We start from the raw sequence: 26360 nt of genomic DNA, 5'->3' as shown, positions 1-26360 counted from the left end.
TGCCCCATCCCACCCACCCCCGTAAACTTCTTCTTCTTCTTCTTTTTGGTAAGGGTGCGCAGGAGCCACTAGGCAGGGCAGGCGCAGTGCTCGGGCAGTGCAGAGTGGCTGCAGGAGCCCCCCCAACTTTGGAGCCGCCACCCCCCCATGGGCCAGAGCCCCAAGGTCTGGGGGGTAAGAGTGCCTCTGCTCCCTGTACAAAAAGGAGACAAATGCCCGGAGTCAAAGAGAAACTATAGAGGCAAGGGTGGGGGTGGGGGGTACAGAACAAAGCCTTCAGTTCAATGCATCTTGAAGTGCTAGTGTTCAGCAGGATCTTTCTTTCTCATCTTTAATCTAGCCTCAAGTGCAAACTCCAACAAGATCTAAATAACTCCTTGTTCTCTTTGAGAGGTGGAGGTTTCTGACACCCAGATTCCACTTTGTGGACTTTCTTCCTGTACAAAAAGGAGACAAATGCCAGGAGTCAAAGAGAAACTTTGTCAAAGAGAAACAAAGAGAGTCAATGTGTGGGAGAGGAAAGGGCGGGGGGGGGGGCGGGGCAGAGAAAGCCTTCAGTCCAGTGCAGCCTCCTTTCCTTTGGTCCGACTCCAAGAACTCCCAAGCCTTCTTCCTCCTCTGGGTTTTCTTACAGCCCCCTCACTCCTCACTTGCTCCACTCTCTTTCCTCTTCAACACTCCCTGTCCAGACCTCTCTCTCTTTACCCCTCCACTTCAGGAGGGATTGTAACTCAGTGTTTGATGGAACAAAATAAATCCCAAGTGGACAATCCTGGGCTAGATGGACCAGCAGCTCCAAACTTTAGTCAATTTCAATTTAGTGCAATTGCAAAACATGAGCAGCAAGAAGGGAATGCAGCTTTTGGCTTGATGCAGGGCACCCTAGCAGCGTAGGGAAGATCCTGTCTGCTGCCCTCTGCCCCCAGAGACTCCCAAGTAAAGAAGGGAGATGGGGAGAGGGCGAGGAAAGGCAAGGGAAGGGCGCCCAAGAAGGCAGCAGTAGCAGCAATGGTGGGGATTTTAATAGTGTCCTGGGAAGCCTCCAGGGAGGCAGGCAGCCTGTTGAGGGGTGTGAGGAGAAACATTAAAGTCCTCACACAGCAGAATATGCGCTGGTGGTTAAGATGCTTAGTCCAAGAGAGGTTATCGGGAGTCAGTAGACAAGTAAGGCTTTATTAAGAAACTAGTATTTTTAAGCCCGTTAAAATAACGGGTGCTAGTTGGGTTACGTTTTCCCCCTCTCTGCGGCCGGCCTGGACCTGCTGCCGTTAGAAAGCGCAACAGCAGCAGCAGAAGCAGCAGCAGAGCCCCGCCGGAGGGAGGCAGCGGCGGCGGCCACGAAGAACCCCTTTGAGGGCTGCCCCCGGAGGAGGAGTGAGCAGGAGGAGCGGGGCAGGGGCGCGCAGGGCCACTTCCCCGGGGACGGTGGCGATGGCCAGGTGCCCAGAGCAGCAGCAGCATTCACCGCTCGCACTGCTGAGCTGCTGCTTGCGCCTCCCTCCCCAGGCTGAGCGTGAGGAGGGGCTGCAGCTGCTGCTGCTGCCAGGGGCGGGCGGGCGGAGCTCTTCTCCTCCGCGAGCCGCCGGTCCCTGCTTCTGCCTGCCGGCGCTCGGCAGGCTGCCGGCAGCTCTTCCCGCGGTGGTTTTGGGTGGGGGGGTCCTCTTCCCCCCGCCCAGCTTCAGCGGCGCGGCCAGGCCTCAGTCGCGGCTCCGCCGCCGCCTCGGCCGGCTTCCTCCGCCGTGGCTCTGCCGCTGCCTCGGCCGGCTTCCTCCGCCACCTCTCCCCCCCCCCCGGCTTTGGAGGCGGCCGCTTCTCCTCGGCCGCCGCTTCTCCTTCTCCAACATGGCCGCCGTGTCTCTGCGGCCGTATCTTTCTCGGACATTCTGGGCATGCGTTCCGCGCATGCCCAGAATGGCCAAGAAAGACACGGGCGCAGAGACACGGGCGCACACTCAAGCCTTTTATTATAGAGGATGGACTCATAACTGAGAGAGAGCCATTAACCTACCTCACAGGGTTGTTGTGAGGATAAAAAATAAACATGTACACCGCTCTGAGTTCCTCGGGGGAAGGGTGGGATATAAATGTTAATAATAAATAAATAATAAATAAATAATAAATAAATTGAACGCAAAACAGAGCATCTATCTTCAGATGATGGTGTGAAAAGGATAGGGATGGGAAGATCAAACTTCCTCCTAAGACTACCTGTCCTCTTCCTGCCTCCCCCCTCCCATCTCCCTTTTTCACTTGGAGTCTCTGTGGGCAGGGCCAGAAGACAGCAGACAGGATATTTTTATTTATTTATTTATTTATTTATTTATTTATTTATTTATTTACACACACAGTCAGACAGGTGTTATTGACTGGTTTGTTTTATCCAGACATCAAGTCCTTCCCAAGGACCTGAGATGGTTGGATTTTATTATCAATGTTGTTGCTGTTGTTATAGATATCGTCGCAGAATATAGGCTGTTCCCAGTAAAGCTGCTTTTTGTAATTGGCTGATGGTGATTTCTGTGGCCCCTATGGTGTTGAGGTGCTCTTCAAGGTCTTTTGGAACTGCACCCAGGGCGCCAATGACCACTGGGATTATTTTGGTCTTTTTCTGCCACATCCTTTCAATTTCAATTTGTAGATCTTTGTATTTGGTGATTTTTTCTATTTCTTTTTCTTCTATTCTGCTATCCCCATGTATTATTATTATTATTATTATTATTATTATTATTATTAATTATTATTAACAACCATATTTTTATACTGCCCAGAACACAAGTTCTCTGGGTGGTTTACAAGACAAAACAACCAATAAAATGATTAACGTATTTCAACAATTAAAATTTAAAAAGTTAAAACTATTAAAACACAATTAAAACAGTATTTAATTAAAAGCCTGGGTGAACAAATATGTCTTGACTGCCCTTTTACAAGTTGTACGAGATGGGGAGGCTCTGATTTCCCCAGGAAGTGTGTTCCAAAGCCTGGGGGCAGCAATGGAGAAGGCCCGTCCCTGAGCAGCCACCAGATGAGCCGGTGGCAACTGCAGATGGACCTCTCCAGATGATCTCAATGGCTGGTGTGGTTCATTTCCCTTGCTGCTGCCCTGAAGCCCAGGCACCAAGCCCAAAATAGCATTCTCTTCTTGCTGCCCATCAGGTGTTTTGAAATGGCAATTTCCCCATGTAGCAGCACTTTACCCTGGGCGGCAGGGTTTTAAGACACGCTAGTGCATTCTTATCCCCTGCCACTCAGATTTTGCTACTACTTCTGTGTCGTTGCTCATGCTCAGTCCCCATTTGTACTTTGTAGCCACTCAGTTGCCCATACCTTGAAGAGACTTTTGCAGCAATGTAATCCTCTATAATAAAAGGCTAAGTGTGCGCCCGTGTCAAATTTCCAGCCATGCGTCTGTGTCTCCCTCGGCTGTTCGCCGAGGGAGAACACGACCGCCAGCACCAGGCGGCCATGTTTGGCGGTTGATTCCCCGGCCGCGGAAAGGCCAGAAGCGGCCGCCGCGAAGCCGGGGAAGAGGCAGCGGGGGAAAGTGGCCAGAGGACGCGGCGCGGCCGAGGCGGCGGCAGAGCCATGGCCGAAGCCTGGCCCCGCCACCGAAGCTGGGCGGGGGGAAGAGGCGGCGGGGGAAGCCGGCCGAGGTGGCAGTGGAGCTGCCGCCGAGGCCTGGCGGTGCCACCGAAGCCAGGCGGGGGGGGAGACTTTGGGGCCCTTGCCCGGCCAGGGAGACCGGCCGCATCATGGAGGCTGGTGGCGGGGAGAGGGGGAATGGCGGCGGGGGGCCCGGAGCGCTTACTAGCGCCCGTTATTTAACGGGCCAAAAATCACTTGTGTTCAATGTTTAAGATGTTTTAAATGTTTTTTTCTAAACATATTAAAATATGAAAATATTTAAATATTTTGGTGCCTTGGGACAATGCATCATCTTTTTTAAAACTGATGTTTAAGATTGTTCATCTTAAAAATCTTAATCTTAAAACTGATGTTTAAGATTGAAAATCTGAGAGGGGTTTTGGGCAGAAAATAAAATGCAGCTTCGTTTGACCCTACTGAGCATGCTCAGAGGCACCGGGAAGGCCTCGTCGAGGGGCAGGGCAAAGTACTGCTCCACCCAGCGCCTAGTGGGACAGTGTAGCCGGAAGTGCAAGCAGATAACCACACTACCGAATTTTGGGAAATGTAGTTGGTTGGATCAGTGCATCCATTGCTGTAGTCATTCACAGAACTGCCCCTCTCAAAATGCACTGCTTTGATTTTCAGTGTGTGCGGCACTTCAAGTTAGGCTACACCGACACTGAGCATCCCATGACCGTGGAAGCTCTTGCTGGATCCGCTCGAGGGGAGTCTTGCTGGGAATCGCTGCCTGGACTAAAATACGGAGCTGCTGCTGCTGCCTGAAGCCCGCTGAAAGAGGAACTGAACGCTCTCGCGCCTCTTTCTAGTGGCCGGAGTCGGGGAGTGGGAGCGACCTTCGTTGTCTCCTCAACCTTGGGGGCGGCGGCGGATCTGGTGAGTCCCCTGTGCGTTTGCGGGGAGGGGACCCGGATGGCCACTGGGGGAGGGAGGCTGGCTGGCAAGGTTGGCTAGGAATGGGGTGGGTGGGAGACGCAGCAGGAAGGAAGGGAGAGAGCAAAGGGAGCCTCCGCTTAGAGAGGAGCAAGTTTGAGCTCGTCCCTGCTGAGACTGGCTGTTGCTTAGGTACTTGACTTAAGCATCATGGGGCCTGTTAAGGCAGCTGTTGATTGGAAGGGGGCAGGTAGACCTAGGAGGAAGTTTGAGCTCCTCCCCACCCCTGTCCCTTTCACCCCATCGGAAGACGCGCTGTGTCTGTGTTGCTTGCGGTTGTGCTCTTGGGTCGGTGTCGACTCCTGGCAACCACAGAGCCCTGTGGTTTTCTTTGGTAGACTACAGGAGAGGTTTACCATTGCCTCCTCCTGCGCAGTATGAGATGATGCCTTTCAGCACCTTCTTATATAGCTGCTGATATAGGAGTTTCTCAAATTCTGGGAAATACACCAGCAGGGATTCGAACCAACAGCCTCCCGCTCTCTAGGCAGGTTGTTTCCCCGCTGCACCATTAGGTGTTGCTTATCCCTCCAATATTTCCCAGTTTTGGAGGTTTCTTTCCCCTTCTCAGTAGCCAAGAGCTCCCTAGGGTTGACTCTGTTCACTTTAAAGCTATTTTCATTTGCCCTAAGCGCCAGCTGAAGAACATTGATGGTTCCTTTTTTAGTCAAAGCTCTGGTCCATCTAGCCCAGGATTGTCTACTTGGGACTTGGCAAAAGAAACAACTGAGCTACAATCCCTCCTCAAGTGGAGGAGTAAAGGAGAGAGAGGTCTGGATGGGCAGGAGTGTTGAAGAGGAAAGAGCGTGGAGCAAGTGCAGCTGTGGGATGAGGCAGCAGTAGGAAAGCCCAGTGGAGGAGGAGGAAGGCTTGGAAGTTCTTGGGGTTGGACCAAAGGAAAGGAGGCTGCATTGGACTGAAGGCTTTCTCTGCCCCCCACCCCCACTTTCCTCTCCCACACATTGACTCTCTTTGTTTCTCTTTGACAAAGTTTCTCTTTGACTCCTGGCATTTGTCTCCTTTTTGTACAGGAAGAAAGTCCACAAAGTGGAATCTGGGTGTCAGAAACCTCCACCCCTCAAAGAGAACAAGGAGTTATTTAGATCTTGTTGGAGGTTGCACTTGAGGCCAGATAAAGATGGGAAAGAAAGATTCTGCTGGCCTGGATGCAGGACATTGCCCTGAAGCCAAGCAGGCTGAGAGCAGTGGGGGATTGTGGGAAAGGACAGCACAGAATATCCTGAGTGGGGACAACCTGAGTTCAGATGTACAACACCAGCACTTCAGGCAGTATTGCTACCAGGATGCCAAAGGGCCTCGAGAGGCTTGCCACCAGCTGCACAACCTTTGCTGTCAGTGGCTGATGCCAGAAAAACACACGAACAATCAGATCCTGGATCTGGTGGTCCTGGAAAGGTTCCTGCCCAGCCTACCCCCAGAGATGAAGAGCTGGGTCAGAGAATGCAGAGTGGAGTCCAGTTCCCAGGCGGTGGCCCTAGCAGAAGGTTTCCTCCTGAGCCAGGCAGAAGAGAAGAAGCAAGAAGAGCAACGGGTGAGAACAGTTAATCCTGGGTGAACCTAGAATGTGAGCCAGGAGATCCTGAAGAAGCCACTAGTTGTAAAAGAAGGCAAATGGGGAATCCCTGAAGGAAAGGACCCTCCCACCTGACCCCTTCTCAGGCCTTGTTCTTTACCGTTCCCATTCCAATATCTACCTCTCCCTGTCTGGGATCTCTTCTTCTTTCTCTTTCAGATTCCAGGACTGTTGTCAGAAGCAGCTCCTGGTAGCTTTGAGGCAGAGAGGGCTCCATTGGATGCCAAGCAGAGGCTGCTGTCCAGGTGGACCTTGCAGGAAACTGGCAGAGCTGCCACCTTGCTGGGTAAGGAGGGATGGGTCGGACGTCTCCTTGGTCTCCCTCTTGCTCCAATATCCTTGAAATACATCTTCAGCTTTGCTGTTTCTCTGAGCTCATTTGAGGAGGATGCTGCCTTCTAGCATCTTGCAAAAACGGTTTTCAAATGTTTTGCTTTGGGATTTATACATCAGAATGTGTACTTGCAGAGACTGTGGGGAGACACCTTTTCTTGCGTGGAGCCTAAATATAAACTTGTACAAAAGCAGAAAATATGTATCAAGAATTAATTATTATTGGAAATAATCAAATTTCCAGGCTGGCATCTTTCTCATCAACCTCTCTGTCCCAGTCTCAGCCTAGGGTGGGCAATGGGGCGGGCAAGTGTTCTCCCTGGCTCTCCCAGGCACTGCGGGACTCCTGGGGTTACTTGAAGGAGAGGTGCATTGGACATGCTCCCCCTCATATGCACTTGTATGTCGCCTCAATATTTTTTCTGATCTGATTTTTCTATACTGCTGCCTGCATTCAAAAGATCTCAAGGAAAGATTGAGGGTGGGAAAATGTGTGGAGGGAAGAACTTATTTGGACAGATGAGCAGTGTTCCCTGCAAGAGGGATTCCCAGATGCTGATGACTACAACTTCCATAATTCCCAGATAAAGGCCACTGCAGCTGGGGGTGTTGGGAGTTGTAGTCTACAATACCTGGGAATCCCTCTTAACAGGGAACACTGCAGATGAATGTGGAAGCTATTCTGCTGTGCAGATCCCTGACCCCAAGTTGGAGGATTTGGTCAGCAGGAAAGAGAATATTCACATGCCCCACCCCATGCGCACACACCTGAAATGAACTTCTGTGCCTCCATCAAAAGTTTTTCCCATGTCCTTATGGGTTTCCTACAGTATTGCACTCAATGGAGCTCGAGGGTAGGCTAAGACCAGGAGACTCCCTAGAGGAGAGGATTGGTTTGGAGTGGGGAAGTGGAGTGGCTGTGGTCTAAAAGTATAACATCTCCCTTACCAGGATCGCTGTTGATCCCTGATGAAATATTATTTACAATGTTTGAGGCCCATTTGTCTGGGGCAGCTCAGGAATTCATAGTGGCCATCACAACTATGGGCCTATTCCAAGCAGTCTTGGGATCGACACATCATCATTATTTATTTATTTATTTACACAGTCAGACAGGTGTTATTGACTGGTTGTTTTATCCAGACATTGAGTCCTTCCCAAGGACCTGGGATGGCTGAATTTTATTGTCAATGTTGTTGCTGCTGTTCTAGATATCGTCGCAGAATATAGGCTGTTCCCAGTAAAGCTGCTTTTTGTAATTGGCTGATGGTGATTTCTGTGGCCCCTATGGTGTTGAGGTGCTCTTCAAGGTCTTTTGGAACTCCACCCAGGGCGCCAATTACCACTGGGATTATTTTGGTCTTTTTCTGCCACAGCCTTTCAATTTCAATTTGTAGATCTTTGTATTTGGTGATTTTTTCTATTTCTTTTTCTTCTATTCTGCTATCCCCTGGTATTGCTATGTCGATTATTTTAACTTGTTTTTCTTTCTTCTCGACTACAGTTATATCTGGTGTATTGTGTGGCAGATGTTTGTCTGTTTGTAGTCGGAAGTCCCATAATATTTTTACATCTTCATTTTCTTCAACTTTTTCCATTTTATGGTCCCAACAATTTTTGGCTACAGGTAGCTTGTACTTTTTGCAAATGTTCCAGTGTATCATCCCTGCTACCTATTGTTTCTAAGTATTGTCCCAACTTAGACACAGACCCCACAGTTATTGCAGGGTCTCATGCAGAGGTGTCCAGCAACACTTCTTATGTGGTTAGGCTGGATCAGTTACAGTTTGACTCCTCATTTTGTGGATAAGCTTCTTGGAACTATGCAGCCTACCACCTGTTCTCTTAGCCCTTGTCCGACATGGCTTATACTATCTGTTAGAGCAGGGGTGGAGAACCTTGGCCCTCCAGCTGTTTTTGAACTACAACTCCCATCATCCCCATCCATCCTACCTATTTTTGAATTCCTCATAGAGAATAATTAGGATTGCAGCAAATGTATAGCTTCACGTCGGGGGGAAAGGGGTGTCGTAGAGTGCAGTGTGGTGGCTGGTAGTTCCTAGGGTGGGCAAGGAAGCTATCAGAATTACTTGAAAGGAATTGGGCAAAGGGGTGATTTTTAAGTGATTTTTGAAGTTTACGCGTCTTTAAGGTTTTTCTCCATAAAGAAGCATGGAGGTGTCAGCAAATGTATAGCTTCACGTCGGGGGCAAAGGGGTGGCCTAGAGCAGTGTGGGGTTGGTGGTAGTGCCAGGTAGGGGCAAGGAAGCTACCTGAATTTTTTCAAAGGATTTGGGTGGAGGGCTGATTTTTGGTGAATTGTTGAAGTTTACGCGTCTAAGGTTTTTCCTCATAAGTTATAATGGAGCTTTCAGCAGCCCCATAAGTGCACTTGGGGGGTGCTGGTGTGGCCCAAAGCGAGTGGTGGTGTAGTGCACATAGGGTGCCAACCACCCCCATGGGTTCTGTTGTTTCTGAGGTATTGAGTGTGGATTCTATGATAGCAAATGAGATTTTCAATGAGACACCATGAATCCACTCTAATATGCTATCATAGAAAATATTAACTCTTATATGGCGTCTCCCAGGACACCATACTGTCTCCATCTACATGAAAACACTGGGAGAGATCATCAGGAAATTTGGTTCAGGGTGTTATCAGTATGCTGATGACACCCAAATCTATTTCTCCATGTCAACGTCAGAAGACAGCTTAACCTCCCTAAATGTCTGCCTGCAGGTAGCGATGGGTTGGATGAAGGATAACAAACTGAGACTGAATCTAAATAAGATGAAGGTACTTACTGTGTGGGGTCGGAACTCAGGAGACGATTATGATCTGCCAGTTTGGGGTAGGGTCACACTTCCGCGAAGGAACAGGTACACAGTCTGGGAGTCCTTCTGGATCAAAAACCTTTTCCTATTGTGGAATACCCATCTTTTCTTGAAGAAATCCATCCAGAGAGGGAACGTCCCTTACAACTCTCCCTCAGGCCTTTCCCTGTCCTCTTTCTTCTTTCATCACTCGCCCTTTTTCTTGCCAGTTATAAATGATGGAGGGAAGCCATCTGAACTCCTAGCCCTGCTTTCATGGTCCCCTAAGTATCTGTTTTGACTGTGTGAACACTTCTCCAGCCTCACCTATAGTTTAGAAATTTGTTCAATTATGGCAGTCATTAGAATCCATGTTTTGAATTGTGCACTAAGCCAACACGATGGGTTTAAAAAAACCCCAAAACCATACTTAATTAACTAGACTTGTTTCATTCAACAAAATCTTTCTATCACTCTTTGCAGGTGCTGCAATGACTCTGCCAACGGATTCTCAGCCATCTCTTCTTGCTGGTGGAACGGAAGAGGCTTCAGAGCAACCAGATCAAGTAAGGGAGGGGTCACTGGGGGAAGAGGACAGGGAATGAACAGATCACCTTTGTCTGCTCCAATCTAGGGATGTGCATGAACAGTTCGTGTACTCCCTGGGGCGGGGCAGCGGGGGTGCCTTTTTTAAGGCGCTCTTTACTTGTTTGCCCCCTTCCTGCCACTCGTGGTCCCCCCCCCCGGTGCTTGATTTTGAAAGAGATGCGTGGGGCTGTTCCATGCTGACGTTGATCGGGGCTGCAGGAAGGAAATCTGCAGAACCATGCTTCTCTTTCAAAATTGAGTGCCAGGGATGTGGTGGGGAGAGGGCAGACAGGTAAGGAGCGCCTTACCTGTTTTCTAAAGCTCCCCCCGCCGGTTGAGCCAGCTCGAAGGCCAGTGTTCGAACAGGTTCAGCTCTCCAGAAAGGGAGCTCCGAACCTGTTTGTGCACATCCCTATCCACATCCCCCTTGGTGTGAAAGCATCTCTCTTTCCTTTGGCTTCTGTCAAAATTGCCAGCTAGGGGGGCTGAGAACGCCACTAGTGAAGGCTTTAATCTGGCTAACTGGGCAAGGAAGAGCCGTTGAAAGGGCTGGCTGTCAAATATTTAGCAGGAGGACAGGAATTTGTCCTTTGTTGCAGGATAGTGCATTTTCCAGTGGCAGTTGCTGGTGTCTCCATTGTTTGTTTTTTGTTGCTGTAACCTTTGGAGCGCCATCCTCCTCCATTTCTTTTTATTTGCTGTGTAAATCCCTTTGAAAGTTTTTGTGAAAAGTAGAATATAAATAGAATGAATGACCCTGTAGTAGAATCTTTCCTGCCCTTCTCCTACCAGCTTTCCTTAACTGCCCATTTGGATTGTGCTTGGAAAGGAAAGAACCCTTACGTGGTCTGTGAGGGAGGAAAAGTTTTCTTCTTCTTCTTCCAGGGTCCGGTGACCTTTGAGGAGGTGGCTGTGCATTTCACGGAGGAGGAGTGGGCTCTGTTGGATCTGGACCAAAGAGCCCTGCACAGCGCAGTCATGGAGGAGAATTATGAGACTGTGTCCTCTCTGGGTAAGGCTCCCTCTTTTTTGCTTAAGGGGAGATTGAAAGAAATAGAGATGGATCTGGTTTGCTGAAGTTGGTGAGAGCAGGGTACAAATAATTGGGTTCAGTCCAGTTCTCTGCACTGACTGGCAGCAGCTTTGCAGGGTTTCAGATGAGGGTTTTCCCATCCTACCTGGAGATGCTGCCAGAGACTGAAATGGTGACCTTCTGTAAGTGCTCTGCCACTGTCACTCAGATACGGCCCCTCCCCTTTGGAGTCTGAGAGTCTGGAGATCTTGGTTAGGAGAGGGAGATCTGGGATCCATGCAGAGATTGGTCCTGGGAGAAGGTTCCTCCTCTCAGGTATAATGGGAATCACCCCGAGCAGCAGATTGCAAGCTAAGTCCAGTGAATTGCCTGCCACCAGAGGAGGGTCCCTGTTGGGGCCCAGCAACTCAACCAAGGCTGTGAACGAATCTTGTGCATGTGTAAATTATGTGTACAATTTCCTGCTCAGGTGTCCGAAAATGTATCTGCTGCTCAGCTGTCCGAAAAGGTCTGTCTGGTCTGGATTAATTTTCAGCTTGTTCACACTGCTGGATCTATGACTGATCTTCCCCAGTCCCTACAGAGCTTCATGGTCACTGTACGTCTCCGATAATAATCTGCTATGAAGAAAGAATTATTTTGAATCCCCTTCAGCATCCACACAATTCTCCATACCTAAACAAAACATGAGATATTGAGTTTCCCCACCTAATATATATTTGGCCATAGAAGCTGGGGTCTACAAATGAAGGAAAATCAATTAGGCAGGCAGGAGTTGGCAAATGAGGGGATTTATGAATGAATTGCAGCTGAATTTGGAATTGCATCAATCACTGGATGGGTGTATTTCTTTCATAGTTTGCTCCTCCCACACCAGATGGTGTGGGAGGGAGAAAGCACAAGGGAAGGCAGACACAAGGGAGGCTTCATTAGACACGAAGGGTGATGATGAAAAGGAGAGAAGGGGTTTTTAATGGGTGCAGCATGGCATAGAGAGAGTCCATAGAAGGCAAGGGAAGGAGAGATCTTCTGGCATCCAGGAGCTTTCTATTAGCTTCACACTAACAGATGGACACCACTTCCTGAGTAGATCCTTTTCTGTCCTGGTTTTATGAACCAGTCACTAGCATTCATCAGTGGCAGGCCTTTTCCTTGGCTCAGACCCAACCTTCTCGATAAGAGTTGAGTGGCTGGTATTTTTGACCATCGATTTGGTGAAAGGTGTCCTAGGATTCTTACTTTAATTAGTAAAGAGGTAGAACAATCTAAGGAAAAAAGAGAGGAGTCATGGAAGAAATGTGAGGAGGCCTATCTGCAGGGCAACCAGAAAAGCCATTATTGGTCAACTAGTCTGCAGCTGTGGTTTCAGTTCTTAGGGAAATGGGGAGAAGAGACGGAAAGTGGAGACTGATCTAGTGGTTTCAGCCGCTTAGTGGAGAGGATTATATTTGTCCTTTCTGGATAGCGCTCCTGGGCTATAAGGAAGATGATTGGAGATCCATTTAGCAAAAGCAAGTTCTGTGCAACAAAACTGATGGTCATGGAGACTGAGCAGTCGCAAAGTATGGAATCGGTTTTCTGGACCAAAAGCCAGTGTCCCTGTTAATGGAACTATTCTGGAACGCTGGCGTAACATCCCGGGACTACTTTTGGGCTTGTGTGGGGAATTCGCGAGACTAGAATTAACAATCCATTATAGTGTCAATTTGTGCAAAACTTTGGTCTGGAAATAAAGACCAAGATAGGAATATGGTACAATCAGATTTATTGAGGGATTAATGGGGTACAGACAATGAAAAATAGTTTGGCAATAAAAGGCAGTAAAAATCTTGACTAGCAATATCAATTAGAGACTCACAAAGAGGTGTTTTAGCTTAAGGTCTGAATTGTAAATAAATTAGCTTAAGGCTGGCTAGAGAGAGGATGTGGAGTGTAGCTGTAGATTTTAAGAGAAAGGAGGCAGGAGTGATGCAAGTTAAGAGAGTAGGCTGTTAATAATATCTAATTCAACATCTGGTGGTGTGTCGGTCACACTTGTGGAACATTTATCATTATCATTATTATTAATAAACATATCCATATACCTCCCAAAACCTGCATCTTTGTATAGCAGGTTTATAATAGTGTATAAGTATACACTATATAGCATGGATTGTTGGCTCTCCTCGTGGGGAGTTGAGCAGAAGGCAGGGTAAGGCAAGAGTGCCACTAGAAAAGCCAGGGAAGCAGGATAGCTAAGCAGGACTGGAGCTGGAATTTAAGCTGGAGTAGAAGCTGTTGTGCTTGGTATACCTAAAGCCAAAGCACACCATTTGTTAGCACTTGAGCTAGGAACATAGGAAGCTGCCATATACTGAGTCAGACCATTGGTCTATCTAGCTCAGTATTGTCTTCACAGACTGGCAGCGACTTCTCCAAGGTTGCAGGCAGGAGTCTTTCTCAGCCCTATCCTGGAGAAGCCAGGGAGGGAACTTGAAACCTTCTGCTCTTCCCAGAGTGACTCCATCACCTGAGGGGAAGATCTTGCAGTGCTCACACTTCTAGTCTCCCTTTCATATGCAACCAGGGTGGACCTTGCTTAGCTAAGGGGACAAGTCATGCTTGCTACCACAAGACCAGCTCTCCTCTCCAGATGAGAAGCTAGAAATAGGCAAAAGCATAGGCCTTTGGGTGATACACAGGTCATACCTCCTAGCTACAGGGGCTGACATCCGTGGTTAACAAAAGAAATCATATTGCTTGATTCAATCAGTGGTGGGTATGAACTGGATGAACAATAGAGTGAGATGGTTTGAACAACCTGTATGGACTAGGGTGAATGGGCAAACTGAAGACTTTATTTGTGTGTCAGGAAGACCTTCCAGGAGCAGAAGTAGGAATTCTTTTGAGAGTAAGGACCCTTTCCTCTGGTCTGTGCCAGACCATTAGCACAGCTGGGGTGGGAATGTTCAGCCTTATCTGAGTTCTTGGGGAGAAGATTAGTAAGACTAATCCTTTGTGCCAAGCATCCTTCTCTGTATTGTGAATAGAGGAGAGACATGGGGGGTGGGGGCGGGTATATGTAGAGCATGTGTAGAGTTCACGATCCTCCGAGTTCAGGTAGCCAAGATGGAGACTGCAAACCCGCAGTTCCAAATCATATTTATTTATTTATTTAACATATTTTTATACTTCCCAAAACTTACGTCTCTAGGCAGTTTACAACAAAATAAAAACAGAAAGTAAAACATTAGTTAAATCAAAAACAAAAAGTTTAAAACATTACAACAATTTAACATTTTTAAAATGATATTTTAAAACAGCATTAAAACAATATTAATTAAAAGCCTGGGTGGACAGATGCATCTTTAAAGACTTTTTAAAAGCTGTCAGAGATGGGGAGGCTCTTATTTCACTAGTCTAGGGAGAGCATTCCAAAGCCTAGGGGAGGCAGCAGAGAAGGCCCGTCCCTGAGTGGCCACCAGATGAGCCAGTGGCAAATGCAGACGGACTTCTCCTGATGATCTCAGTGGGCGGTGGGGTTCTGAGGGGTACTGCTTGTAGCCCCCGAACAGGCTGTTCCAGTAACAATCCAAGGGACAAGTGGACAGAGTCAGTTTGCGGTAACAGTGAAGTAAATCAATTGAAATCCTGCTTCACCAGCTGGGTAGTTATGCCCCACATTGTGTATAACAAAAATTTCTACAAATGTGGCCATTAGCCCTTTCAGAGGGGCAAGGGGTGTGAGGCAACAGAAGGATTTCCTCTTCTGCCTGGCCTATGCCAATATGTTATTCCTGCTACTGAAGAAGTTCCTGTGTTTTGGAGATATACCTCTAGGTTGGGCATAGGAGGAAACCCATCACCTTTCTTGGGAAAGTCCTTTTGATCTTCCTGCTTGATCAGGAGAAGGCTTTGGCTTCTTGCAGTGACTCAGTCCAGAGATTCATGATTTCATAAACTAATTCTTTTGTCAAGAGAGAAAGCATTCCTGGATGGAGAGCGACAACTTTTAATTTAGGATTTTGATGTGCCATAGTGTTCGCTCTTTGACATATGTGAATGTGGCTTGTCTTGACAATCCTGCATAAGAACAGGCATACTGGATCAGGCCCAAGACCCATCTAGTCCAACATCCTGCTTCCCAAAGTGGCCCACGAGGTGGGAAGCCCACAGACCAGAGATGGGGATGTCCTCTCTCCTGCTGTTGCTCCCCTGCAACTGGTATTTAGAGGCATCTTAGCCACCTAATGGCACAGCAGAGAAATGACCTGACTAGTAAGCCAGAGGTGCCGGTTTGAATCCTCACTGGCATGTTCCCCAGACTATGGGAAACACCTATATTGGGCAGCAGTGATATAGGAAGGTGCTGAAAGGCATCATCTCATACTGCATGGGATGAGGCAATGGTAAAGCCCTCCTTTATTCTGCCAGGTGGACCCTGGCAGAGGAGGCAGGCGGGTGGGCAAAAATGTCAGGGAGCCCGGCAGGGAGAGAAAATGCTGCTGGTGGGTGGGGAGGGAAAGCTACCAGTGGACGGGGACCTCTGGAACCGCCGGAGGACGTGGACCTCCGGAATGATGGGGAATGGACTGGGGCGGAAGGTGGTGGGGAAGCGGCAGGGAATGGACTGGAGAAGGAAAGGCAACGAACTGGGGGGGAAGGGGGGAAGCGGCAGGGAGAGAGCATTTTATTTGAAGAACATTTTATTCTTATGTATTTTGTACAGATTTTATTGTATTTATTTTATTCTAATGTTTAATTCAATATATTTTACATTAATTTAAATTAATCTTGGCCTGCCAGAACTTCAAAAATTAAATTTTGATTAAATTCATTTTAATTAATTTCACTTTGATTCACTTTGATTTAATTAATTAATTGATTGATTGATATTAAGTGTTACTTTAATAATCAGCAATGTAACAGTCCTTGAAACTCTGCACGAAGAATTTAGCGGTCCTTGACTCCAAAAAGGTTGAGAAACACTGGCTTAGAGCACCCAAAACCCTAGAGAACCCTAGAGCTCCACCCGTGTCTCAGTAATAGTCTGGCTCTGTTCTTCCACCATCAAGAGAACACGTAACCGGGGCTTGTCCGTGTATGTGAGGCCCCTTGACTGTCTCAGCCCTGATCAGTTTTCTCTCTTCTGTCCAGCAGGTAACAGTTGGGAGAGTGAGAATGCGAGAAAGCCCTGGAGAGGATTGTTGGGAGGTGCTGGAAGAACACAGAGGGAACAGCAAAGAATAAAAACTGAAGTCAAACAGAAGAAGAGGAATGGATCTCCTGCTTCTCAGCATGGTGAACTGCATACTATCACAATCCAGGTGGAAAAGGAAAAAGTAGTAGAGAAAACTCTTTACCCTTTCAGCAGGAGGAACTTCTGTCCTGAATCCAGTCTTCAACCTCAGGGGGAAATGCAAACAGAGGAGAAACCATACAAATGCTTGAAATGTGGGGAAAGCTTCAGCAAGAGAGCACATCTAAGTAAACATCAAAGAATCCACACCAGAGAAAAACCATATAGTTGTCTGCAGTGTGGAAGAAGATTCCATCGAACTGACTCACTTAGGAAACATGAAAGAATACACACAGGGGGCAAACCTTATAAATGCATGGAGTGTAGCAAGAGCTTCAGTGACAGATCAAGTCTGACTTCACATCAAAGGATTCACACAGGAGAGAAACCATATACATGCTTGGAGTGTGGAAAGGTCTTCTGTCAAAGGGCAAAACTTCTTATACATCAAAGGATTCATACAGGAGAGAAACCATATACATGCTTGGAATGTGGCAAGACCTTTAGCCGTAAGGAGCAGCTTACCTTTCATCAAAGAATTCACACAGGAGAGAAACCATATACGTGCTTGGAGTGTGGAAAGGGATTCAGAAAAACATCACATCTCACTTCACACCAAAGGATTCACACAGGAGAGAAACCATATACATGCTTGGAATGTGGAAAGAGCTTTTCCCATAATCACGAAGTTACTTTACATCGAAGGGTTCACACAGGGGAGAAACCATATAAATGCTTGGAGTGTGGAAAGAGCTTCAGTGACAGATCAAGACTGACAGCACACCAAAGGATTCACACAGGAGAGAAACCATATACATGCTTTGAGTGTGGAAAGAGTTTCAGTCGCAGCACAAGCCTGACTTCACACCAAAGGGTTCACACAGGAGAGAAACCATATACATGCCTGGAGTGTGGAAAGAGCTTCATCAATAAGCAGCAGCTTAATTCACACCAAAGGATTCACACAGGAAAGAAACCATATACATGCTTTGAGTGTGGGAAAAGCTTCCATTACCGCTCAAACCTGACTTCACACCAAAGGATTCACACAGGAGAGAAACCATATACATGTCTGGAGTGTGGAAAGAGCTACAGTGACAGATCAAGTCTGACCTCACACCAAAGGATTCACACAGGAGAGAAACCATATACCTGCTTGGAGTGTGGAAAGGGATTCAGAAAAGCATCACATCTCACTTCACACCAAATGATTCACACAGGTGAGAAACCATATAAATGCTTGGAGTGTGGAAAAAGCTTCAGTCGGAACCAACTTCTGACTTCACACCAAAGGATTCACACAGGAGAGAAACCATATACATGCTTGGAATGTGGAAGGAGCTTTTCCCATAAGCACGAAGTTACTTTACATCGAAGAGTTCACACAGGGGAGAAACCATATACATGCTTAGAGTGCGGAAAGAGCTTCAGGCAAAAGGCACATCTGACTTCACATCAAAAGATTCACACAGATGAGAAACCATATACATGCTTGGAGTGTGGAAAGAGCTTCAGTGACAGATCAAGGCTGACAGTACACCAAAGGATTCACACAGGAGAAAAACCACATACATGCTTGGAGTGTGGAAAGAGCTTCATCAATAAGCAGCAGCTTAATTCACATCAAAGGATTCACACAGATGAGAAATCATATACATGCTTTGAGTGTGGGAAAAGCTTCCGTTACCGCCCAAACCTGACTTCACACCAAAGGATTCACACAGGAGAGAAACCATATAAATGCTTGGAGTGTGGAAAGAGCTTCAGTCACAGCACAAGCCTGACTTCACACCACAGGATTCACACAGGAGAGAAACCATATAAATGCTTGGAATGTGGAAGGAGCTTCAGGCAAAAGGCACGTCTGATTTCACATCAAAAGATTCACACAGATGGGAAACCATACATGCTTGGTGTGGAAAGAGCTTCAGTGACAGATCAAGGCTGACATCACACCAAAGGATTCACACAGGAGAGAAAGCATATACATGCTTTGAGTGTGGAAAAAGCTTCCTTCACAGGACAAGCCTGTCTTCACACAGTGTGGACAGATGAGTATCCGGGGTGGGGGGGGGCAGGCAGGGCATATGCCCTGCGCGCAGCTGAAGGGGGGCGCAAAGTACATGCCATGCCTCACACCACCACCACCACCAAAAATATTTGGAGCTTTTCTCTCTCCCTGTTGGCAGCCCCACCTTCTCCCAACAGCTGCTGCAGCCTGACTGGTACTCCTCTGAGTTCTGCCTTGTTGTGCTCTGCCCCCCTTAGTATGCAGTTGCCCAACGAGGAAGCGAAGCTGAATGGGACGGAGGAGGGAATTGTTTGCTGGGCTGCTCTCAAAGAAAGTACAAACGAAACCTTATGATAAGCTCTTGTCTGTTTTCCCCATCTCTGGGGAAAGGCGCCCATTGCCGATGCTCATCAGACCCCAGTGGCTTTTAAGCAAGGGGTAGAAATATCTGCTATGGATATTATCTCCATGGGACTTCACAGTTTTGCTCAATCTCCTGCCTCTGACAGTGGCAACTACTCATATTTCAAAGGGAGGTGAAAACAAATGCAATGTGCACACTATAGGAGAAGATATTTGAAAAAGGCTGTACCCTTATTTTTCATAATGTGGTGGGATTTAGCCCTAAGGCATGGATACTTATGTCCCTCCAGCTATGTAACACCAATTATTCTTGCTCTACTTCTCATTTATGGACCTGTTGAATTTTACTTTAAATCTTGGCTAAATTCTAATCTCCAAACATAACCTGTGGCAAATATTTTCATAGGCCAATTAGAAATTACGTGAAAGAGAGTTTCCTTTAATCATTTTGGAATTAGTCAACTTAAAGTCCATTTGTGTTTGTGTCATGATAAAAAGAAAGGCCACATACTACTGTTTCATCATGAGTGAGCCTGCGTCCACTTTCTTCTAAGCAACTACTTCCTGCTAAGCAAAATATTTCAGTATGTATTTTACATCAGTTTATTTTTTGCATTCTGCTTTGAATCCAATTTTAATTCCACCATAGTTCTAGGCAGTCTCCTCTCTTTGTATATATAGCAACTAAGCTCCTTTTTAATTTTAGTGTCCTCCTAGCATAAAGATCTCCATGCTGCCCCAAAATACTTTCTATTCCATTGTGAGTTTGGTTTTAGGGGAAATTTTCACTAGCAGTCTCAGGCTGCTGGGTTGAGGCAAAATTGATCCAAGACATTCCTAAAAACATGTGTAATTGGAACACTAGGAAGGTAACTAATTAATAAATATTTGGACTAGACTAGAGATTTTAAAAAGTTTGGAGTTACCTGTCATGGTGGCAGCATGGTGGTGGAGGGGGCCTCCAGCGAAGGAGGGCCCTCCGAAGGCCTTTAGGTCCAGGCTCCAAATTTACCTAGGTGCACCACTGCCTATACGGCTGGAGGTGGACTAGCCCTCAGACCAGTAGCCACTGACAGACCTTCCTCCATGAATCTGTCTAAGCCCCTTTTAAAGCCATCTAAGCTAGTGACCATCAACACCAGTGTTCCTTCTAAGGTGTGCGTGTGTGCTCACAAGTTTTTAAAAATGTTTTTTAAAGGACATAGTTCTGGCAATTAACTATATAACTATATAATTAGTTATAAATATAAATATATCATTATAAATATAACTATGTAAATATTCACCATGTTCATAATGTGGAGCCAGCGTGGTGTAGTGGTTAGAGTGCTGGACTAGGATCAGGGAGACCTGAGTTCAAATCCCCATTCAGCCATGATACTTGCTAGGTGACTCTGGGCCAGTCACTTCTCTCTCACCCTAACCTACTTCACAGGGTTGTTGTGAGGAGAAACTCAAGTATGTAGTACACCGCTCTGGGCTCCTTGGAGGAAGAGCGGGATATAAAATGTAAATAGTAATAATCCTCTATAATAAAGCCCTTGAGTGTAATCACATGTCCCTGCCCGTGTCTTTCTCGGCCATTCTGGGCATGCGCGGAGCGCATGCCCAGAATGTCCGAGAAAGATACGGCCGCAGGGACACGGCAGCCATGTTGAGGGAGCAGCGGGCCAAGAAGGAACTACAGGGAGGGAGAAGCTGGGATCGGGGAGGGCAGAGGCGGCGGCGGCGGGTACAACCGAGCGGCCGTGAGACTGGGCCCGCTGGCGGCGGGGTAACTGAGCCCGCTGGTGGCGGTGGCCGCTGCAGGGTGACTGGGGCCAATGGCGGCGGCAGCGGGGAGAGGACTGGGCCTGGCCCGCTGGTGGTGGACTGGGCCCACTGGCGGCAGCAGCGGTGGCAACACTCGGCCCTGCCAGAGACAGAGGGAACGGGAGGCGAAGCCGGGCGGGGGAAAGAGGACCGCCAGGGTGACGATGGGCGGCGGCGTGGGAGGAGGAAGTGGGCGGTGGGGAGAGAGGGAACCCACCACAGCCAGCCATGGAGCTCCGGGGAGCAGGCAACGGCTGGAGGAGCTAAAAGCGCGCCCGAAAGGAGGAAGCACAGCAGGCAGACTGACGATGAAGTGGGCAGCCCCGAGAGAGAGCTACTCCCGGGCGGGCTCCTCCTTCTAGTGCCGACCACAGAGAGGAGAAAAACGGCGGGCGCAGAATGGACTACGGAGAAGGCAGAGACGGCAGCAGGGGGATTGGGAGGGGATCGGGAGGACTGAGGGAGGAAGGCAAAGACAGAGAGAGAGAAAGAGAGAGAGAGAAGGGAGGGAGGGAGACAGGGAGACAGGACAATAGAAAGACGGAAAGAAGGAATGGAGAGAAAAGAGAGAGAAGGGAGGGAAAAGGACAAAAGAAACAAGGAGGGAGGGAGGAAAAGAAAGAAAGAGAAGTAATGAAGGAAGGAAGAAGAAGGAGAAAGGAGTGAGGGAGAAGGACAAAAAAAAACCCAACAGAAGGGAGGGAGGAGCAGCCAGCCCCAAAGAGCGAGCCCGTTAAAGGAAGAAAAGAAGAAAAGAGAAAGAAAACAGAAAGATGGGAGTGAGAAGAGGTGGAAGAAAGGAGGGAGAGGGAGAGAGAAGAAAGTAAGGAAAGGAATGAGTGGAAGAGGGAGAGAAAAGGAAGGAATGAAAGAGAGAGAGAGAGAAAGAAAAAAAAAGGAAGGAAAGGAGGGCGAGAGAGAGGGAGAAGGAATAAAGGAAACAAACAAAAAAAAAAGGTACTAGTGCCCGTTATTTTAACAGGCTTAAAAATACTAGTTAATAATAATGGGGGTGTGAGTGCACTATATATTGTGAAGTGTGTGTATGTGTGTGTGTATGTAAGTATCAGCAAGGGGCCCATTTTAAAATCTTGTCTCTGGGCCCACTTTAAGCTTGCTACGCCCCTACTCGCTCTCTGAGATTTCCTTCCCCCTATGCTTGGTAAAGTTATCTGAAAGATGGGTGTCAGATGTTTGGACAGGGGAGTGCTTGCCCTAGGCGCTATTTTCCCTAGATACGCCCCTGAGTGTGGAAAGAGCATCAGTCATAGAGCATGCCTGATTTCTCATAGAAAGCTTCATGCTAGTGAAACCATATAAATGCTTGGAGTGTGGGAAGAGCTTTGTTTGGAGACATTCCCTTATTTCTCACTGAAGCACCACTCTAATTATTCATATTGTAAAATGAATTCCTGGAAATGGGCTATGTTAATCTGCTTTGAAAAAACAGCCAAAACCACTTCTGCCTCAAAAGCGTCTGTTTTAAGACATGAGCTTCTGTGTAGTGCATCTTACAGAAGGAGGATCTCACTTATGAAGGGCAATACTTCTCTCTTCGATGCAAGCTCAGCATTGAAGCACTCATCCAGTTGTCTCCTCTTAAAAAGTGGTCACAGCATCAATATTACCCATTGATGTTCACCCACTATATTTGGTTTTTTAAAAAGGCCTCTTATCCCTTAAAAGAGAGAGAGGCATTCCCTCTCTATTACAAGGTAGCAGCATACTATTTTGTTTTGGTGCTTGTGTCCTTATGCCAGGCCTACTCAACTTTGGCCCTCCTGCAGATGTTGGCCTACAACTCCCATAATCCCTGGCTACTGACCACTGTGGTTGGGAATTATGGGAGTTGTAGTCCAAAAACAGCTGAGGGCCAAAGTTGAGCAGGCCTGCCTTGCGCCATGGTGACCATACTCTCTTCAGTTTTCTTATCTAAGAAACGTTTCAGCTTTATCAACCTGAGTCCAGAGTAGTATTTGGATGACCCATAGAATAGTTGTTTGGAGGAAACTTCCCCCAACTCTGCCTAATGAGGGAAAGATGGAGATCTGGGGCCGAGGCCCTTGGCTAGAGGTGTGCACGGAACCACAGATGGTCATTTGGCTGGGTATGTGTGTTACCTTTAAGGAGCAGGGAAGGTGCTCTTCCGCCCCACCCCTCCGCGTTTCCCCCACCAGAGCGGTCCACCTGCACCAGCATACCTCCTTGCCGTCCTGATCAGTGTGCCCGACACACGTCCTGGACCTGGAAGGCCGAAGCTGCAGATCCGACATCCAGATAGTTCCTGTGCGAGCCAAAGGAAAAGACACTGTTAAATGTGTTAATGCATTATTGCAAGCTCTGCTTCATTTGCCTGAGGAACATGAACGATCCGCTGAAGGAGCACACAGGTCCATCAGGCCACTCCCACACACACCGGCAAACTACCATGAGCTACTATGCTAAATGTTTCTGTTTCAGGCGAAGGAAGATGTATTGTGATACTGCAGAAAGAGAAGCAAGTAATGCTTGGGCCCTGATAATCAGATTCTTTCAGGATTTTCCTAAGCATGTTGATCTAAGGAAAGAATTTGCCTGGGCAACACAGCTAGCACATGATAAAGAATTAACCTTGTTTCTCTAAATATCCAGCCATTTGGTGCCTTAGCAGTGGGGGAGGGAGACCACTGGCGGCCCATCTTCGGCCACCGCAGCTGCCCCGCTCGCCCTGTCCCCCGTGTCTGATGTCAGGACACGGGGGGATTGGTCTGGCTCCCGAACAGGGCTGCACAGCCCCATGTGGGAGTCAGAGCCAGGCCGGCACTGCGTTCGCAGCACCAGCCATTTGACTCCCAAGTGGGGCCGCATGGTCCCACTGGGGAACTAAACCAGCACCCCCCGCATCTGACGTCAGACACGGGGTGTGTGTCAGGGCCCAGCTCGCGGCTCCTGATTGGGCGCAGCCCGGGTTCCTCAAACCCATTCACCCGGGTCATGTCAAAGCATAGAAGGCCACCCAAAGAAAGAAATATCGTTCCAGGTAAGTAACATGTTCTTCTTATTCATGGTCTCTGTGCATCACACATGTGGGAAATAGCAAGAGTCTCACCTTTAGACGGGGAAGCGTGGCAGCCTTTCCTGGCTGTGACAGGCGTATGAAGCACTGTGGAACTGAAGAAGAAGCAGCAGAAGAATTTGATTTCTATACTGCCCTTCCAAAAATGGCTCAGGGCAGTTTACACAGAGAGATAATAAATAAATAAGAGGGCTCCTTGTCCCCAAAGGGCTCACATTCTAAAAAGAAACATCAGATAGACACCAGCAACAGTCACTGGAGGTACTGTGCTGGGGGTGGATAGGGCCAGTTACTCTCCCCCTGCTAAATAAAGAGAATCACCACGGTAAAAGGTGCCTCTTTGCCCAGTTAGCAGGGTTAGCAGATAGCATCCCTTCTAGCCCCCAGATCCAAAGCATGGTTTCTGATGAGACCACGTTGTGGCTCTGCAGAAAAACACCAGCCAGGAATGCGACGGAAGTTGCCATGGATCTCATGGAATGGGCATGTAGAAAGGCTGGTAGGGATCCCTTGGCTAATTGGTAGCACAGTTTGATGGTGGAGCACACCCAGGTCGATAGGTGCTGTGAGGAAGCCTGAAGGTCCTTGTGTGGTCTGCCTCCTATTTTCTCCCCTCGAAAAGAGGGGGTCTATGAATGGCAGCAAGTTCTAATGGCTAAGTGGAACCTCCATGTTCAGGAGGTCCCTGTAAAGGCTGTTAGAATTGTTCAGGTGTTGCATGCTAGTGCCTGTGGCTGCATGTTGTCCAATGGCTCTCTCAGTTACGAGATGCTTTTCTTAATAAATCTTTACTTGTCTACTGACTTGTGATAATCTCTCTTCGGACTAAGCACCTTTACCACCAGACCAGAGCTGTGTGAGGACTTCAATGTTTCTCCTCACACCCCTCAACAGCCTGCCTCCCTGGAGGCTTCCCACAACACTATTAAAATCCCCACCATCGTTGCTACTGCTGCTTTCTTGGGCGCCCTTCCCGCCCTCTGCCCTTGCCCTGTCTTCCCTCACCCTCTCTCCATCTCCCTTCTTTACTTGGGAGTCTCTGGGGGCAGGGGGCAGAGGGCAGCAGACAGGATCTTCCCTATGCTGCCAGGGAGCCCTGCATCAAGCCAAGCGCTGCATTCCCTTCCTGCTGCTCATGTTTTGAAATTGCAGTTTCCCCCACCACCCGCTCCCTCCAGTGTTATACAAGTAAAGTAAAGTTGTGCCAGACTCCTGAGCCATGTGGTTGTCTTTGGTAGAATACAGGAGGGGTTTACCATTGCTATCTCCTGCACAGTATGCGATGAAGCCTTTCAGCTGCTTTCCGTATCGCTGCTGCCCGATAGAGGAGTTTCCCATAGTCTGGGAAACATACCAGCGGGGATTCGAACCAGCAACCTCATGCTCCCTAGGCAAGTAACTCCCCCGTTGTGCCATTAGGTGGTATTGCCTAGCAGTAAATGCAAGCATGTACCAAATTCCAGAGCAGTGCATTTAGGGACATGTAGTTCCCTTACCTGAGCGCCTCCATTGTTGTAGTCATTCACAGAACTACCTCTCCCAGAAGACACTGCTCTGCATGTCAATGTGTGCTGCATTTCAAGCCTAGGCTACAGCTACACTGGGCATTCCTTGTGGCACCCCGGGGTAATTTCCTGCTGGATTTGCTCAAGCAAGGGGAGCCTAGTTTGGGATGCCGTCTGGACTAAAATCTGGAGCGGCCTCTTCTGATGGTGAGGGTGGGGGGAGTGACCCTTGCCTTCTCCACCCTTGTGGGTGTTGGGGGCGATCTAGTGAGTCCCCTGTGCATTTGTGGGGAGGGGACCTAGGTGGCCCGCAGGGAGGGGCGGTAGGAAATCCCAGGTGTGCAAGTAATGTGGTGGATGGGTGGGAGAACCAGCAGTCGGTAGGAGACCCAGCAGGAAGGGAGAGAACAAAGGGGCCTCGGCTTAGAGGAGCAAGTTTGTTCTGGCTGCTGATCAGACTTGGTACTCTTCTTAGGTGCTTAAGAATAATGGGGCAGCTGCTGATGGGGTGGGGTCAGGGGCTTAACTATACTAGGGCAAGGGGAGGCAGTTGTCTGGGGGCCCATTGCCTTGGGGAGCCCCCCAGAGGCAAGTCACATGACTGACTCCCCCAGCCGCGCACCCGCCCGGGCTTCCTTCAGTTGTATTCATCCTCCGAAATTGATGTGAGTGTTAAGACCTGGAGCTACCAGAACAAAATTTTACCCTGCTTTTTGTTACCACTATTCAGCCTCATTTAAGATTTATTTCCTGGGCTGAGCTTCAGTGAGGGACATGGGGCCCATTTTGAAATCTTGGCTCTGGGCCCACTCCAACCTTGCTACGCCCCTGGGTGGGGTGATGGGCAGGTAGACCTAGGAGGAACCTTGATCTCCCCATTCCGACCCCTGGCCAATGTGCTCTCTAATTTTTTCATCTGTGTGTGGAATGTGTTTTGTACTGGGTGGCAGTATCAGGGCAGTGTGTGTGTGTGCATTCACAGTGGGGCCTTCCTGATTAAACCTGAGCAGGATCTAAAATTAAGTGAGCAGACAAGTATGTGCAAACGTATATTCCTAAGAGGGAACACTGGCACTCCACCTTTTGCCACACCAGAGGATGCTCTGTGTTGCTTATCCCTCCTATATTTCCCCGTTGGGGGGGGGATTTCTTTTCTCCTCTCAGTAGCCAAGAGCTCCCTTGGGTTGACTCAGTTCCATTTCAAGGACTTTTCATTTGCACTGAGAGGCAGCTGAAGAACACTGATGAAGTTGCCTTCTGAGACAAACCTCTGGTCCATCTAGACCCCAGGATTGTCCACCTGGGATTTATTTTGTTCCATCAAACCACTGAGCTACAATCCCTCCTGAAGTGGAGGGGTAAAAGAGAGAGAGAGCTCTGGACAGGGAGTGTTGAA

At 48.2% G+C, this 26360-nt stretch overlaps 1 pseudogene; it reads left to right on the top strand.

The window, feature by feature from the left end:
- Nucleotides 1-19240, top strand: part of LOC128347574 (zinc finger protein 850-like) — a 61566-nt pseudogene extending 42326 nt beyond the window's left edge.
- Nucleotides 19241-26360: the final 7120 nt, after the last annotated feature.

The sequence above is a fragment of the Hemicordylus capensis genome, chromosome 2, assembly GCF_027244095.1.
Source record: "Hemicordylus capensis ecotype Gifberg chromosome 2, rHemCap1.1.pri, whole genome shotgun sequence".
NCBI lineage: Eukaryota > Metazoa > Chordata > Lepidosauria > Squamata > Cordylidae > Hemicordylus > Hemicordylus capensis.
Note: the sequence above shows the minus strand (reverse complement) of the source record. Positions and strands in the feature narration are given on the sequence as shown.